Raw genomic sequence first — 17119 nt, 5'->3', positions numbered from 1 at the left:
CATGAATGTATAAAAATCAATTGAATTTCTACATACAGCAATAAAAATTGTAAACTGAATTTTTAAAAAATAACCATTATAATAACACAAAAATGGAATACGTAAGTATAAATCTATCAAAGTATGTGAAGGATCTTTATATTTAAAACTACAAAACATTGATGAAAGAAAGCAAAGAAGATCTAAATAACTCAAGACATAACATGTTAATGGTCGGGTCAATCAATGTTATTAAGATGTCAGTTTTCCCCATATTCATCTGTAGATTCACTATGGTACCAAACAAAATTCCAGAAGGATATTTTTTTAAGACATTGACAAGCTGATTTTAAAACATATGGAAGGGCAAGTAAAGTAGAAGAGCAAGTCAATTTTGGAAAAAAAACAAGTCAGAAGTTCATATTATATGATTTCCAATTTACTCTCAAGCCATGCAGTCGAGACAGTATGATATTGGGGTGAAGACTGACACTCATGAAAGAGTCCAGACCATGGCCCTCACTGCAAGGTAACTTGATTTTTTACAATAGTGTAAATGTAATTATATGGAAAACAGAGAGTCTTTTAAACAACACGAGTTGGAACAGTTGGATATTCAGATGCAAGAAAAAGATGAAGGACCTTTTCCTATCCCTGTATCGCATACAAAATTGAACTCACAAGGCACCATAGACCCATATATAAAGCCTACAACCATAAAACGTCTTAAAAGAAACATAGGAAAAGATATTTTTGACCTTGAAGGAAGCAAAAGGTTCTTAAATATAACAACAAAATACGATCAATAAAAAAAAATTGATACCTAGACTTCATCAAACTTAAATCTTTCTGCTCTTTGAAAGACTCTGTTAAAAAAATGAAAAGAAAATTCACAGTGAGAAAACTATTTCCCCAAAACTCATCTTCAGGGACTTCCCAGGTGGTCCAGTGGTAAAGAATCCATCCTGCAATGCAGGGGATGTGGGTTTAATCCCTGGTTGGGGAACTAAGATCCCACATGCCACAGGGCAACTAAGCCCACGCACCACAACTGCTGAGCCCTCATGACTCAACTAGAGAGCCCAGGTACAGCAAACTACAGAGCCCACGTGCTTTGGAGTCTGTGCACCACAACTACAGAGCTCACATGCCCCGGAGCACACCCATCACAACTAGAGAAGAGAAAACCCACACGCCACAACTAGAGAGAAGCCCATGCACCGCAGTGAGGACCCCGCACACAGCATCTAAGACCCAATGCAGCAAAAAACAAACAAAAAAACTGCATCTGCATGTATATTCAGACCATGTATAGAACCCTCAAACATCAACAATTAGAAATCAAATAACCTAGTAAAAAGAATGGGTCAAGGATGAGAAAGGACACTGAATCAAATCAAAGCTGTGGGTAGCAAATAAACCCTTGAATAGAAATTCAACACCATTAGTCATTAGGGAAATGCAACTTAAAGCTAAGAGATACCACTGTACACTCTTAGAATGGATTAAAAAAACAACAGCAACAACAAAAACATGAAGCTGACAATACCATGTTCTGGTGAGAATGTGGAAGGATTGGAGCCCATACATCGCTGGTGGAAATGCAAAGTGGTTTGACTGTTTGGAAAAGAATTTGGCAGGTTTTTTGTTTGTTTGCTTGTTTTTTTTATTTGTTTTTTGTTTTTGCTGCACCGTGAGGCTTTCGAGATCTTGGTTCCTTCACCAGGAATCAAACTCATGCCCACTGCTGTGGAAGTACAGAGTCCCAACCACTGGACCACCAGGGAAGTCCAGTTTTGTATAAAATCAAGCATATGTTTAGCATGCTGTCCAGCAGTCACACCTCCAGGTATATACCAAAGGAAAAAAAAAACCCTCAAATTGCACAAAAACTGTACATGAATGTCCTTAAGACTTTATTAATAATAAATCACCAAGAACTGGAAATAACACAAATGTCCTTCAGTTCACGAATGTATTGGAAGCATCATAACATTCATGTCATGAAATATTACTCCTCAGCATTAAAGGGGAACAGGTTACTGATACACAAAGCCGTATACTAGCAACTAATTCTTTCAGTTTTCGTTTGAGAAAGTATTTCTACTTCACTTGTGACGATCTATTTCACTAGATACATAAATTTTAGGCTGGTGGGTCCTTTGCTTCTCCAATAATTTAAATATTTCTCTCCACTCTCTTCTTGCTTGCATGATTTCTGAAGACAAATCTGATGTAAATCGTATCCTTGTTCCTGGGTAGGTAAGATATAGTTTTCCTCTGACTTCCTTCAAGATTTTATCTTTGTCTCTGGTTTCCTACAGTTTTATACAATATGCCTTGGTGTTTTGTTCTGTTTCATTCTTTACATTTCACCTCCCTTGTGTTTGAGCATCCTGTCTCTGTGGTTTGGTTTCCGTCATTAGTATTGAAAAGTTTTCAACGACTATCACTTCAAATATTTCTTCTTTTCCGTCCTTTCCTCTCCAGCCATTTTTTCTCTTTCCATTTCTGTTTTAAAAGTTGTAATTGACCTCTCTTTAAATTCACGGGTTCTTTTCTCACCTGTATTGAGTCTACTAATGAATGCATCAAAGGCATTTTCACTTCAGTTACTCGTGTTTTGATTTTTAAAATTTCTTTTTGGTTCCTCCCAGAGTTTCCGTTTCTCAGCTGTTACTACTCTGTGGATATTTCGTATTATCCACTTTTTCCATCAGAATCCTTAACAGAGTAATCATAGTTACTTTAAATACTTTCTGTTCCAACATCTGTGTTTTAACAAGTCTGATTCTGACACTCGTTCATCACTTCAAATGATGGTTTTTCTTGTCTTTTGGTAAGCCTTGTGATTTCTTTTAGACTGAATGCATCATATTTGGTAATAGGGATGAGTTTCGCAGACATTTTAGTTTAAATGTTTCTGCTCACCTGTTTAGAAGCTGGGCTGTGTTTGTTTGTTGTAGCTATTGGTGCCAAAGGTCTCACTCAAATTCCTCTATCATTTTGTCTTCATCTCCCTTCACGGCTTTGTGGCTTCCCTTTTTACTGTTTCTCAGAGAATGACTGAGCCTTTTACAGCTCTTTTGGCTCTCCATCTTTATTCTGAAAGCTTGTTGGTGTGGAAGTGTACTGACTAGGTCTCCATCTTTTAGTGGAGATTGTTCTCCGGGATGAGGCCCTCACAGGTGTTTCTAGCCCTTCTCAAGGTACACCCTCTCCCCCGTTTTCCCATTTCCTTCCATGGCTGTAGTGTTTTCTTCCTATATTGGTGAAGCCCCATCCCCTATTGACAATATTTTTGCTTGTGTTTGATTTTACTTTTCCTGAGGTGAGGCAGGAAATCTGGAATGACCGGAGTGAAGCAGAATTCCTTTCCTCTAGAGGGGATACGTTTTCAGAGTTGCCCTCTGGGGTATGTCTCCTTTCCTCATCCCCCCACCAGAGACTAGGTTTTTGTCAGTGAGAAGGGTCTAAAAGTACATCACAGTGACGACTCTTCCTTTCTCATGCCAGAGTCACCAGGGGTTCTTTCTCAGAGAATCTGGTGGGGTTCCTGGAGGTAAAGTCTGGAAAAGTGTAGGGCCCCCCCTACAGACCCCAGGAGATTCTCATTCTCATACTAGCTCACAATCAATATCCATTCGTTCTTGATAATTACCACTGAAAACCAGTGCATGGATTCCAGGCGCTTCTGCTCCGTGGAAGTAGATCTTGGGTATTCTTTGGATGTGCCTGTTGCTTCAGGCTTTAAAGTTGTAGTAATCCCAGTTCTCTGATGAGTCCAGGAAGAATCATTGATTTTCAGTTTTCTAGCTTTTAATTGTTGGAAGAAGGGAGTGATGATTCCAAGCTGTTTACCTACTGGAATTAATACTGGAAGTTTTCCATTGATCTTTTGCCCACGGAATTCCCCTAAATGCTCCTTCAACCTTCAGTACCCAAATGCCATGATCACATTTCAGTTTTCACTTTGGCATCTAAGTGGTACTTAGCATAATTTCCTACTCCTTCTTTATGAAGCATTTTTTTTTAATCTTACTTTCTTGACCTCTGTGACATTACATTTTCCTGTATTTCTTCCTATCTCTCTGGCCTTTTATTCTTGTTCTTCTTTATCTAAACAACATGTTGAAGTTTTCCAGGACTTGGTAATGGGCCTTTTCTTATTCTTCCTATAATAGCATTCTGTTACATGACTTTAAAAAGCATTCATATGATTAAACCTTCTAAATTTATATCCAATCTCAACCTTTCTGTTACAAGCAACCAACTATAGGGTTTCCCTGGTGGCACAGTGATTAAGAATCTGCCTGCCGAAGCACCCACCAGCCTCCTAGATAGCTTCCACCACAGGAGGGCAGACAGCAGTATCAAGCAGTATCAGCAGCATTTCGTTCTGTGGAAATGAAAACCACAGCCACAGAAAGACAGAGAAAATGAAAAAGCAGAGGACTTTGTACCAGATGAAGGGACAGAATAAAACCCCAGAAAAACAACTAAATGAAGAGGAGATAGGCACCCTTCCAGAAAAAGAATTCAGAATAATGGTGGTGAAGATGACCCAGGACGGAAAAAAGACTGGATGCAAAGACTGAAAAATATACCAAAGACCTAGAAGAATTAAAGAGCAAACAAACAGAGATATGCAACACAATAACTGAAATGAACAATACACTAGAAGGAACAAATAGCAGATTAACTGAGACAGAAGGGCGAATAAGTGACCTGGAAGACAGAATGGTGATAATCACTGATGCGGAAAAGAATAAAGAAAAAAGAATGAAAGGAACTGAAGACAGCCTGAGAGACCTCTGGGACAATGTTAAATGCACCAACATTCACATTCTAGGGGTCCCAGAAGGAGAAGAGAGAGAGAAAGGACCTGAGAAACTCTCAGAAGAGATTATAGTTGACAACTTCCCTAACATGAGAAAGGATACAGCTACCCAAGTGCAGGAAGTGCAGAGATTCCCAGGCAGGATAAACCCAAGGAGAAACATGCCAAGACATATAGTAGTCAAATTGACAAAAATTAAAGACAGAGAAAAGTTCTTAAAAGCAACAAGTGAAAAACGACAAATAACATACAAGGGAACTCCTATAGGTTAACAGCTGATTTCTCGGCAGAAACTCTGCAAGCCAGAAGGGAGTGGCAAGATATATTTCAAGTGATGAGAGAGAAGAACCTACAACCAAGAATACTCTACCCAGCAAGGATCTCATTCAGTTTCGATGGAGAAATCAAAAGCTTTATAGACAAGCAAGAGCTAAGAGAATTCAGCACCACCAAACCAGCCCTACAACAAATGCTAAAGGAACTTCTCTAAGCAGGAAACATAAGAGAAGAAAAGGACCTACAAAAACAAACAAACAAAAAAAACAATTAAGAAAATGGTAATAAGAACATACCTCTTGATAATTACCTTGAATGTAAATGGACTAAATGCACCAACCAAAAGACACAGACTGGCTGGATGGATACAAAAACAAGACTCATATATATGCTGTCTACGAGAGACCCACTTCCAACCTAGGGACACATACAGACTGAAAGTGAGGGGATGGAAAAAGATATCCCATGCAAATGGAAATCAAAAGAAAGTTGGAGTAGCAATACTAATATCAGATAAAATAGACTTTAAAATAAAAAAATGTTACAAGAGACAAGAAAGGAAACTATTTAAAGATCAAGGGATCCATCCAAGAAGAGGAGATAACAATTATAAATATTTATGCATCCAATATAGGAGCACCTCAATTCCTAAGGCAAATGCTGACAACTATGAAAGAGGAAATGCAAGGCAGAAATAGAGACAGGTGTAGAGAACAAACACATGGACACCAAGTGGGGAAGGCGGGGAGGGATGGCGGGGAGTGAATTGGGAGATTGGGATACCAAATTGTACACTCTAAATGTATGCCGTTTATTGTCTGTTAAGTGTATCTCAATAAAAGTTCTTAAAAAAAAGAAAAGAAAAAAAAAGAATCTGCCTGCCAATGCAGGGGACACAGTTTCTATCCCTGGGCCAGGAAGATCCCACATGCTGCGGAGCAACTAAGCCCGGGCACCACAACTACTGAGCCTGAGCTCTAGAGCCTATGAGCCAGAACTATTGAGCCCACATGCCACAACTACTAAAGCCCACGCACCTAGAGCCCGTGTTCCGCAACAAGAGAAGCCACTGCAATGAGAAGCCTGTGCACCACAACGAAGAGTAGCACCCGCTCTCCACAACTAGAGAAAGCCCATGTGCAGCAATGAAGACCCAATGCAGCCAATAAATAAATTAATTATTTAAATAAGTAAGTAAGTAATTTTTTAAAACAACACCAGCCATATAAGGCTTCCTCTTGGGTCGGGTCATCCATAGGCATAGCAGTCTTAGCATATCAAAAATCAAACAATAGACCCTTTAACCCCATCAAAAACTGGGTCCTTTTCCTGTCTTTTCCATCTCTGCAAATGGCACCACTATCTAAATCAAGCCTTAGACATGGAGTTACTATTGATCTTTCCCTCTGCTTAACCCATGCATAAAATCTATCTGCACATTTTGGCTGTGTCTTCATTCAAAATTTTCCCACTTGCCACCATCTTAGTTCAATTAGCTGCCATCCTTTGCCTAGAAAATTTCAAAAGCTTTATTATTGGTCTTGTCTTCTACTTCCCCCTTCTTCCAACCTGCTTTTCCTATAGCAGCTAAAGTTACTTTTTAAAAATCAAGTAATTACCTGAATCTCCTTTTTAAAAAAATCCCTTTAAAAGCTTCCCGTGGCTCTTAAAGTCTGCACTCATTTCTTTCTGATGTTTTCTATCACTACATCCAATGCATGCCTTTATTTCCTTCGTAGCACTTATCCCAATATGTAAACACTTGCAGAGTTCATTTCTGTTTCCCATCCACTTCCCGGAGGAGATTGTAAGGCCCAGGGTATCAGGGGCCAGGTCTGTTCATTCACTAAGAATTTCGCTGCCCAGCACAGGATCCCCTACTGTGAATATGAATCAATTTCATTTCTTAAAATCTTGGAGACAATGACACTGACCAGAAGGGGTATTTGATTGGCATGAGAGGAGCATCAGATCATGCCCAGCGGCTGGAGGGAGGAGAAGGCTGTACACCGGCGGTCTCTGAATAGAGAAACAGAGAAATGGAGTAATGGTAAGCACATAAAAGGGCAACGATGACAGAAGATGAAAAATACTAAATGTTTCATTTTGAATATTTTCCTAATGCAAGAAGGAAATTTTTTCCTTTTAATTAGAAAGAAAAGGGGAGAAAGAATATTTTTTTCTAATGCAGTTTATATAAATTTTTCTCACACTTAAGAAATGACTAGTCTTTACTTTCAAGGAAAAATCACCCAGCTGAATTCTGAGAAGTTAAACAATGATGCCGTAGGAGATCATAGGCCACCAGAGATAAACTTGGGCACTGAGTGAGAAGATAGCCGCCAAGATCACACAGAACGTTTAGTTTTTAATAGAGTAGTCAAAATGAAAATAATACTCAAAAAGTTTCTCAGGGAATGTACCTGTGAAGCTCAGTTTAAGAACATCTGGTTCAGATGAATTATTTTTCTGAAGCATGAGGATTCATCCCATTAGGACTTTGAAACTGTTTTTTCCTGACAGGTTGAGTTGCTTTAACGTTCTGCAAGGAATAAAGTGTATTCTATCAAATAATGAAGATTTGAACTCCCTGCAGAAGCTGTTCATGACCTTTATATGGTTTATATAGTAGAGTTTAAAAAATGAACCGTGGGGCTGAAAATGAAAAATCTCAGTGCTAGATGATTTCTCTGGACCATTTGAACAAGGGCAATACCCCTCCTCACCCCACACCCCTTTCCCACCAAGATGGAATAAGTGGGTCTTAAGCAGTTGTGTGATTAAGTAAGATCGGGAATTACAGGCTTGAGTTACACAGATTATTTACCTCAGGAATTTTAATATGTTGGTTTAAGTGGTAAAAATTCAGGAAGGGGACATAATATGAGGTTGCTGTTTTTATTCATTCAGATAAGAGTTGTATGTGTGTTTCTTTTGTTTTGTTTGTGTTTTGCAGGACACCAATCAACGTTAGTAAGGCAGAGTTCCTGGTAATGATACAATGTGGAAAGTATTGCTCTATTATTACTCTAAACAATAATAATTATGGTATCTCATATCTAATGAATGCATTACTTTTTTTTTTAGGGCACTGAGTGCTTAGCACATAGTTTTCACAATATCACAGGGAAAACAAGGTATCATTACCCAGTTTTATAGAAGGAGGCTGAAGATGTAATGTGCCTAGGGTTATACAGCCAGTACATCACCAGCATTTGAATTCAGGCTTGTTTGAATTTCTATTGTTCTAATTTCAGCATATCATTTATTTCAATTTCTGCAAAATCAGGCTTTGTTTTTCCAGTTTCCTGACCTCCTGGCCTGCCCTTTGACTTTCAGTTTTTTATTTATTGGATAGGTATGAATATTTCCCATCAGAACAAGTCCACTTCTTTGCCTTGTGGGGCAAATGAACTAGATAAACCTTGGACATTTCTAATTCTGAAATGTTAACTTTTCCAAATTTTCAGAATATACATGCATCTTGGTTCCCTAAGTTATTTTTCCTTTATTTTCATTTCAAAATTCTTTTTTGTCCAAGCCAGTTTTTTTGTGTCTTTTTTTTAAACCTTTGTCTTTTGAGTATCAAAAAGTTAACGTTGTTTTCAACAGAAACTGGTTATGTCTATGTTTTCTCCTGTGTTCCGAACTTTCTTAGGTAGAGTAGATGGAGAAAAAAGTGATGGAGGACAATAGGACAGATTAATTAGTAAAACACTGACCAATCTTAGATGAGAGGAGGCTACTTTGAAGGAGAAAAGCCAAAGTCATAATATTTGTAAAGAGAAAAATATTATGTAGCATGATTATATTTGAATCTTTATTTTCAAATAATTATAGATTCACAAGAAGTTGCAAAGATAGGTCAGGGAGATCCCCATAACCTTCACATGGTTCCCCTAATGGTTACAACTTAAATAATTATAGTACAATATCAAAACTAGGGAATTTATATTGGTACAAAGTGTGTTATAATTCTGATGTTTCAGAATGTGTAGATTCATGTAACCACCATTGCAATAAAGATACAGAACTGTCTATCATACTTGATGTGACTTTTTAAATTTTTTAATATATTTTATTAAGGTAATACTGCTTTATAACATTGTATAAGTTTCATGTGTACAACATTATATTTTGACTTCTGTATTTACTACAGGGTGCTCACCCCCAAAAGTTCAGTTTCCATCTATCACTGTACAGTTGACCCCATTACCCATTTTGCCCTCCCCTTCTCATTTCTCTCTGGTAACCGCTGCTCTCTTCTCTGTATCTATGTGTTTGTTTTTGTTTCATTTGATTTGTTCTTTTTTTTTTTATTCCACATATGAATGTAATCACATGGTATTTTTCTTTCTCTGATTTGTTTTACTTAGTATAATACCCTCAAGGTCTATCCATGTTGTTGCAAATGATATGATTTCATCTTTTTTATGGTGGAGTAGTATTCCATATATATATGCATATATACATATACACCACCTCTTTTTTATCACTTCATCTGTCAATGGGCACTTAGACTGTTTCCATACCTTGGCTATTGGGAATAATGCCACAACAGAGAAGTGCATGTATCAAAATCTTTTCCTGCTTTGGTATTCTTTGGATAAATACCCAGAAGTGGAATAGCTGGATCATATGGTAGTTCTATCCTTGATATTTTGAGGAATCTCCATACTATTTTCCATAGCAGCTCCATTGTACAGCTAACTATGCTATGAATCCCAGCTGGCATTTTTGAAGCTATCTTGTCAAGAAAATGCAGCACACTGAGCAGTGGCTTTTAAAGATCAGTAAGATGGAAGAGAAAACCAGTTAAAAAAATACAGAGCTAAACTCTAGTCTGACATCAGAGAGCTAGAATCAACAGAGACCTCAGACAGATAAAACATATAAACACTAAAGTTCCTTAAAGTCCATACAGAGGAAAATAAGGAAATGAGTGGGGTAGAAACCCTAAACTCAGAAACTGACCAGCTTGTAAGGGCATATGGTTGGGCCCATCCCCGCTTAACACCCAGCCTTGTGCCACCTGATGTTTTGGGTGCATGGGTGCATAGTTGCATGTCTCTAGTTTATCTCTAGCTAAGAATGCACAACCACTCTTGCCATGGTTCTCTAAGCCTAGATTGTGACACCACAACTGGGCAGTGGCATGATGAACATTAACTCAGACTCTCCTCCCCCCCAACTTTTGCTGCAGCTGCAACTTTCGCCCTTGCAGCTATTACTTGAGTCCTTGTTCTAAGTCTGGTGTAATGCATTTCTATTTTTAGTTCTCCGGAACACTTAAACTTACTATAACACTTTTTTTGGTGTAGCAAGTACAATTATCAGTTCAATAGTGTATTTTGTCTCACAGAGATTATAATAATGCATATTTTAACTCTGAAATGTTGCTGTGATTTAAAAATCATTGCTTTGCTGACTTCATTTGTGGCTCTAGTGCTGTTAGCTCTATTATGTCAAAGACTGACAACATTCCTTAGAAAATAATTATTAGCTAATGCTCTTTCACCTTCTAGGTACAAACACTCAGTCCCAGATTCTCTAATACAACTAATGTGAGGGCTTTTTTATTGGAGTTAAAATAGTCAAGATTAAATGATAGTGGTTTTAGATTTCTTACTTACTTTTGACAAATGAAGCATGGTTGGGGATGAACAGTTCATGGAATAGGCACAGAAAATATACATTTCAGAAAACATTTATTATAAATTCTACAATAAATAACTCTGAAATATATTCTGGAAACCACTGTTTTGTTTTGAAGTAATATTTAGTGAACAAATGTAGTTTCTAGAAATACTACCTGGACCATGAAAAGATAATTCAAAATAATTAATTGTAACTATAAAAAATGATATGATAAAATATTGCTGGAGCTTTAAATATAACAAATAAATAATTTAACTGCAATTCTGCAACTTCAGCAAATATAACCTTTTTTGCCCATAATCTCTTTCAGACTTGTTTAATCATACATAATTTCACATTTCATAATCAAATACAGTTTCACTCTGAATTTTCTCACAGGCTATTCCTAAATAAGCACGTTTGGGGAGTGAAATTCTTAATTTTTTTTTATTTTTTTTTATTTTTTGGGGGGTACACCAAGTTCAATCATCTGTTTTTATACACATATCCCCGTATTCCCTCCCTTCCTTGACTCCCCCCCCTCGATTCCCCCCCCACCCTCCCCGCCCCCGTCCTCTAAGGCATCTTCCATCCTCGAGTTGGACTCCCTTTGTTATACAACTTCCCACTGACTATCTATTTTACAGTTGGTAGTATATATATGTCTGTGCTACTCTCTTGCTTCGTCTCAGTTTCCCCTTCACCCCCCGCCCCCTCCCATACCTCGAGTTCTCCAGTCCATTCTCTGTATCTGCGTCCTTGTTCTTGTCACTGAGTTCATCAGTACTATTTTTAGATTCCATATATGTGAGTTAGCATACAATATTTGTCCTTCTCTTTCTGACTTACTTCACTCTGACAGATTGTAGTTCTATCCACCTCATTACATATAGCTCCATCTCATCCCTTTTTATAGCTGAGTAATATTCCATTGTGTATATATGCCACATCTTCTTTATCCATTCATTTGTTGATGGGCATTTAGGTTGCTTCCATGTCCTGGCTATTGTAAAGAGTGCTGCAATAAACATTATGGTACAAGTTTCTTTTGGGATTATGGTTTTCTTTGGGTATATGCCCAGGAGTGGGATTACTGGATCATATGGTAGTTCTATTTGTAGTTTTTTAAGGAAGTCTATGATACCAATTTAAATATTCTCCATTGTTTGGGCACTTAGAAGAGACCAAGTTTTCAATGTTATTCACACTTTAAAATAAAATCTTCAGAGATATAAATATTTCCTAGTTTTCTGTTATTAACTTCATCACAATTCCTGGATTTACAATTAACAATAGTTTTACGTGTATCTTCATGGATAGACTAGAGTGGTCTCTATAATTTATTTAATATTCTCCCTTGAGTTACAGGGGTTCTTTCTCTTAAATGATACTATGGGCTTTAGTTCTCAACCAATTCATTTTTATAGAAAAGAATTCTTTGAGTCTCAGTATCATTTATGTTCTTCACATTTCACACAGCACAAATAGGGCTGATATTTAGGAAAGATATTTTCTAGAATGTTCACTTAGTAGCGGCAGCCCAAAGTCAGTCACAGGGGCGTTAATGTGCCAATTCTGTTTATCATTGCCAGGAAATTACACTGGCCTTGGGAAGCGACGCTTGTGTGGACCTGGGTTTCTAAGGTTTAGGCAAAGATAACAGAGTTGGTAATGGAACCCATTCAGGTCTGGCATTTTTATCTTGCTGTGATTAAACATGTCCCAATGCTGTTTTCCTGTTTTTATAGATTGTTATCAATGTGATGTCATAATAATTAAAAATATTCACAATGCTTTATTTTGATATGAAATTGGTAATTTTTGGTCATTGATTCCATATTGTTTTCTCACGGTATATTTTAAAAGAGTATAAAATTTTGAAGCAAAAATAATAAAAAATAAAAAAGAAGCCATTTTATGAATAAGAAATAATATGAAATAAATAAAAATCTGTTAATAGAACAAATATATAGGTATAACAATTGATCAGTAATCATGCAAATCCTACATACCCTGGCCTAAAGGAAAGGATAGACCAAGAAGTTAGCCACATTTGTAAATAAATGTACAGAATGCTCATTTAAATTTGGAATTCTGAAACACATTTTGTGGTATAAGTATGTCCCATATAATTATTAAGATATAATTATAGTAAAAAACATCATTTGTTCTGAAATTCAAGTTTGGTTGTGTCCTCTCTTTTATCTTGTAAATCTATTTAAGACACGGCCCTCACTGGACTCCCAGTATCTGGTGACTGAAGCAATAAAACTTTTATTTAAACTTATATTAACCCCTGCCTTCCTTTCTTTATTCTGATGAATACAATACAGCCAGATCATCAAGGCAGCAAATATCACTTTACTTCTTTTTAAATTTGAATTTACCTTTTCCAAAATTTTTACACTTCCTAGCATTATTTTAATTCATGAATTCACATGCACATATACACACATACAGATGTATCTATAGAAGCTAACCAGTTATTTGCAATATTTTGAATGTAGTTGTAAGAAGAAATATATCTCTGTGATTGTTATTGCCTAGTTATTTATATCACAGGGTTTACAAAAGGGTCTAGTAAGTAATGAAATGTTAGATGGCTTGTCTGATTCAAATAATCAAACTTTAAAAGAAGCTTATTCATTATTATATAGAAAGCATTTCCCCACGAGCACAGCTGTGCAATTTCATTCCATTGAAACCTCCTCTCATTTAGCAAAATATTTAGATACATAGACATATAGATAGAGTATCATAATAGAAAAGGGAGGAAACAGACATTGATTAGAGGATAAATTTCACTTGCCGCCACATATTTTCATGATCCACGTCTCCCAATCTATTGTCTTCGGGGTGTTACAGCATGTTGCAGGGGAAGCACATAGTTGGAAATGGTTTACGCCTTGCCTTTCTTCCAATGAATCTCCTGCTTTTTGCATAAAAATATTTCAGTCAAATAATCCATCCCACATTAATCTGAGTGAACAGTCACCTTTCTTTTCTAATACTATCATTTGCAGCCCACAGAGCTGTTGGGCTTTAACAGCTGTGTTACAGAAAGCACACTATTCTGATCAAAGTTCATCGTTATTGATAGTACTTTCTTAGCGGGTGCTTTGGCAATCGGGTTTATGAATCTGAGCCATACTCATTTCTTCTTCTGATGCTGGTCTACTGGGGGGGAAAAAGATGTTAGAGGTGTCAAAGACGCCACAGTTACAGACTTCCTTGATAAGCTTTGATTTAAAGAGGTAAGAGGCAAAACCCAAAATAACTCCTGATGTGTATGTTCCCACCACAGCAGCGATTAGAAAAGACTTAGGAACCTCATCTTCCTTGAGTGATAGTCAGTAATGACTCAATATGACTTTGACCTCATTGTTATTCCATTAGGCACACCTGCAAAGTGCATCCCTAAGGTGCAATTTGAAGTGATTATTTTAATCAAGAAGTGCCAAATGGCAGTAACATGGAGACTTACCACTGAACATTTCAGAACTCCAGTGCCATTTTCAGGCAGTCTTATTTTTTTGAAACAAATAAAAAGTCAAAACCTGCCTGTCCTGCCCACTAGTGGGTTCTTTAGGCTTTTTGTCAGCTTTTGTTAAAGCGTCTGGTTTTTGTTAGGTCACCTTGGTCAGTTGCAATACATGATCATTACAATTGTGAGCTGCCACCAAATCTGGATGGGAGGGCTGAAAAGATACAAGTAACGAAACAAGGATTATTCAAACTCTTGCCAATGAAGGAGTAAGAGATATAACTACCACGACTGATGAAGAAAACAGCAATAAGTAACAGCTTCCATGCTACATATTCTTTAGCATGCGCATTCATCCAACTAATTATTTGTTCAAAATTATTATTTGAACACTTCGTGCATATGTGTGTGTGTTTTGTTTGTGCGGTAGGATGAAGTTCAACAATAGAGAGATGACTTTGCCCTAATGGAACCCGGTGGTAATTATCTGTTGATGTCTGTGCATCTGTTATAACCAAAGTTAATGTAAGTTTGATTGTGAGGTGAACTGATAAACGCTTTTTTTTCCAGTAATATAAATTTTTTTTAAATTTTAATGTAAATTTTAAAGGTTATATTCCATTTACAGTTATTACAAAATATTGGCTCTATTCCCCACATTGTATAATACATCCTTGAGCCCATCTTACACCCAATAGTTTGTGCCTCCCACTCCCCCACCCCTATGTTGACAATCCCTCCCCACTGATAACCGCTAATTTATTCTCTGTGTCTGGGAGTCTGCTTCTTTTTTATTACATGCACTAATTTGTTGGATTTTTTTAGATTCCACATGTAAATGATATTATACAGTGTTTGTCTTTCTCAGTGTGACTTATTTCACTGAGAATAATCCTCTCTAGGCCAGCCAAGTGTTGCGAATGGCAGAATTTCATTCTTTCTTAGGGCTATTTTATAGATAGATGATAAATAGATGATGATGATGATGATGATAGATAGATAGATAGATAGATAGATAGATGATAGATTGATAGATAGATAGTTCTCTATATATATATATCACATCTTCTTTATCCCTTCATCTATTGACGGACACAGGTTCCTTCCCTATCTTGATTATGGCAAACAATGCTGCTATGGACAGCATTATTGGTGCATGAATTAGTTTTCTTCAGATATATACCCAGGAGTGGAATTTTTGGATCATATGGTAGTTCTATTTTTTTTTTTTTGAGGAACCTCCATACTGTTTTCCAAAATTCCTGCACCAACTTACATTCCCATCAATAGTGTGCATCTTCAGCATTTGTTATTTGTACACTTTTGATGATAGCCATTCTAAGACGTGTGAGATGATATCTCATTGTAGTTTTGATTTACATTTCTCTGATGATTAGTGATGTTGAGCAGCTTTTTATGTATCTGTTGGCCATCTGTATATCTTCTTTGGGAAAATGTCTCTTCAGGTCTTTGCATTTTTTATTGGGTTGTTTATTGTTGTTTTGTTGGGTGATTTTTTTTTTTTTTTTGATATTGAGTTGTATGAGGTCTTTATATATTTTGGTTATTAACCCCTTATTGACCATATTACTTGCAAATATTTTCTCCCATGGTTATCTTTTCATTTTGTCAATGGTTTATTTCCTTTGCTATTCAAAAGCTTTTAACTTTCATTAGGTCTCATTTCTTTATTTTTGCTTTTTTTTTTTCCATAGGAGAGAGATCCCAGAAAATATGGCTGCAATTTCTGTCAAAAAGTGTTCTAGGAGTTTTATAGTTTAAGGTCTTATATTTAGGCTTTTAATACATTTTGAGATTATTTTTGTACATGGAGTGAGGAAATGTTCTAATTTCATTCTTTTACAGGTAGTTGTCCAGTTTTCCCACTTATTGAAGAAATTATCATTTCTCCATTGTATATTGTTGCTCCCTTGTCATAACTAAATTGACCATAAATGAGTGGGTTTACTTTTGGGCTCTCTATTTTGTTCCATTGATCTGTGTCTGTTTTTCTTGCCTGCTCCATGTTGTTTTGATTACTGTAGCTTTATTGTATAGTTTGAAGTCAAGGAGTGTGATACATTCAGCTTTGTTCTTTATTCTCAAGATTGCTTTGGCAATTTGGAGTCTTTTGTGATTCCATATAAGTTTAAAATTCTTTACTCTAACTCTGTGAAAAATGGCATGGGCATTTTAATAAGGATTGCATTAAATGTATAGATTGCTGCAGATGAGTACTTATATTAGTTTGCTTCCTGCAGTAGAATTTTGAGGGTCTGACAGCCCTCTTTTATTTTGTCCTCTCTCTGTCCCTTTAAGTCCAAGCTAGCAATGCTTGTGCTGGTATAACATTCTTATAAACCTTGTGGGTTTTGTGTGAGTTTCAGAAGGATTCCCTCTATAAGATGGAAGCCATGCCCACAAATCTTTTAGAGACAACGCCTTCTCTACCTTTGGTTTCTGCTTAGATGGCTAAGGGTCTACACCAGAAAGATTCCTGCAGGCCGTCTTCTTTGGATAAGAGGATCTGTGAGGCACACCCCAATCTCTTCAAAGAGCCTTTTGTATCACTCAAGGGGCTGATCTTTTGATGTCTCTGAGGTTTTAGTAAAAAGTTGTCCAGCCACAAACTTAGCTTTTACTCCATGCCACACTTTTGGAATTAATCCCTTAATTTTATTGTCTTTTGCCATCTGGATAGGCCAAGAATTTCCCAAACAATCATACTTTGGTTTCTTTCATTTTCACAGTTTTTCACTCAATTTATCTCTCTCCCTACACATTTCACTATAAGTGGCCTGAAGAAACCAAAAAAGTTTTCAAAGTTTTTCTTGGAAAGGCCCTCAGCTAGTTACCCAAGTTCACCTTTTTACAAGTTATGTTTTCCATAGAACTGCAGAACA

The sequence above is a fragment of the Hippopotamus amphibius genome, chromosome 7 (genome assembly GCF_030028045.1).
Source record: "Hippopotamus amphibius kiboko isolate mHipAmp2 chromosome 7, mHipAmp2.hap2, whole genome shotgun sequence".
NCBI classification, from domain to species: Eukaryota; Metazoa; Chordata; class Mammalia; order Artiodactyla; family Hippopotamidae; genus Hippopotamus; species Hippopotamus amphibius.
This window is presented reverse-complemented; position numbering follows the sequence as displayed.